The sequence below is a fragment of the Artemia sp. Qi Xiang Cuo genome, chromosome 15, assembly GCF_049724085.1.
Source record: "Artemia sp. Qi Xiang Cuo chromosome 15, ASM4972408v1, whole genome shotgun sequence".
Classification (NCBI taxonomy): domain Eukaryota; kingdom Metazoa; phylum Arthropoda; class Branchiopoda; order Anostraca; family Artemiidae; genus Artemia; species Artemia sp. Qi Xiang Cuo.
In genome coordinates this window covers 37,279,120-37,281,464 of record NC_142808.1, presented here as the reverse complement: position 1 = coordinate 37,281,464, position 2,345 = coordinate 37,279,120, and positions in this window count along the sequence as shown.

The following is a 2,345-nucleotide window of genomic DNA, read 5'->3' as shown; positions in this document are numbered from 1 at the left end:
TGGGAGTCCAAATTTCCCCGAAGTAGATTTTAATTGTTTAAATGATCAATATCCAGCAACACTTAATGGGATAACTATTTTTGAGCGGGCTAATGCACATTTAAAAATTGGTGTTACTGTGCTACAATATGAAACAGAATTTGAGGGGGATGAGCGCAAAAAGGGGGTTATATTTCCAGTGAGAGCTCCATCCATTGAATCAGTGAAACATTGGGTTTGGCTTCTTTACAAACCAACCAGTGATTCCGATTCAATTGGACATTTTTTTCCAATACCAAAGATAAATCTGGTTTTAAGTGAGGGTAAAGGGAATCAACGGGGGGTACGTTTCTATTGTCCAACATGCCTTTCTAGATACCGGTCAGAAATTAAGTTAAACAATCATGAAGCATTGCAAGCGTCACGGATGCCAATCTGTGCAAACGGTTAGCGGTGACAGGGCCATCTTGCGATTTAAGCACTTTCAAAATTCATTCCAAAAGAGTGACAAGGTGGCCTTAGACTGCAAAGCCGCTCTCATGGATGTTATGATCCATTGAATTCAAAGCTTGTTAAAAAAACATGAGGTCATTGCAGTCTCTTATGCTCACGCACAAAGAGACTCGTGTAATTCCATGCAATTGGTAGAGGTAGTTGAGAGATTGGGGGGTGAGGATTGTATTCTCTCAGCCGTAACAGCACTCATTAAAACAGCAAATAAATCGATATCACGGCTGTGAAATACATCCTATCCAATGACTCTATCACCAGAGGACGAGTTGGCCATTAAAACTGAAAAAATATGTTGGGTTTGTAAGGGGGAATCTGTTGAGGGTAATGGGAAAGGGGGTAAGGGATGGTCCGCGACCACGATCATTTGGGCAACCCGATTGTATCTGGATTGAGCAATTTTCGGGGAGTGGCCCATCAATCGTGTAATTTAAACGTTAGTCAGCAATTGTTTCTGCCTGTTTATATACACAATTCCAGCTATGACCTGAAATTTATTTTACCGGCGTTGGCACGATTGATACGAGGTGGAGTTGTAGATGGCGCATGGGTAGAAGGTTCTTTTTCTTATCATATCATACCCAAATCGTCTGAAAAGCTGCTGCTCTTAGAATTCAAATGGCAAATAATAGATAATAATAGATTTTGCATCAATAAAATCCGTTTTTTAGAATCCTTTAGCTTCTTCCCCAAATCCCTAAGACAACTCATTGAAGTACAGAAAAGTGACGATTTTAATAGTTTCCCCCTCCTTAAGCAACACCTCCTTAAACAGCACTTTCCAGACGGTGAAATGTATTATTTATTAACGTGTAAGGGCATATATCCATATGACTACTACAACTCCACCGCGAGGCTTTCTGAGGAACAATTGCCATCCATCGCCTCGTTCTATGATTTACTTTACGAGCGTCAATACACTGCTGTTGACTATGACTTTGCCAAGAGGATTCGGACTAAGGTTGGGTTTAAAAATGGGTGGGATGATTGTAGATTGTACCTGGCAGGTGATGTATTGACATTGCTGGATATTGTGTGTAAGAAAATTGATAAAATCTATGGGGAACTTGGGTTGGATTTAGTTTATTATTTTTCCACTCCTCATTTGGTGATTGATTTAATTCGTAAAATCAGTAAAGAGGAAAAAGACTTGATCACCGACGTGGATCAGCATCTATTTGTAGAGAGATCAATGAGGGGAGGGTATGTTTTTTATGGAGATCGTATCCTTGAAACTGATCTGACTGGACTAGACACCGGTGTAAAGTCGGATGCAGTTTTTTTAGATATGAACTCCCTCTATCCGTCGGCAATGTCTCACTACTCTTTGCCGTGTTGAAATTATAAATGGCTTAACGATCCTCGTGCTTCAGATTTCCCCAACATTGCCAATGTTGAGGAGAATGGACCGCTGGGATTGTTTTTTGAAATTGATGGTGAAATACCGGTGGAGCATCATGACTCGGTGAAGGATTTTGTTTTCCCGTGCATAAACAGAGCGGTGACTAGGGACTCTTTGAGTCTATATAAAATTTCTAAGGTAGAGTATGGGGTGTGCACTGGACACCTTCAAACAAGAACTTATCGCTGACCTTCATCCGAAATAGAATATCGTTGTACATCACATTATTTTGCAGTGGATGATAGCCAACGGTTTCAACGTCAGGAGGATACATAGGACCCTTTAATTTGACAAAAAACTCTATTTGAAAACGTTTAGTGACACTTTTGTCGGCAAGCGTTACAAAGCAAAAACAAAAGTTGAAAAAGATATCTTTAAACTCGTTTTGAACTCAGTCTTCGATAAAATATGTGAGAGTGTACGTAATTAAAGTTGTCGTGACGTTGTGACAGAC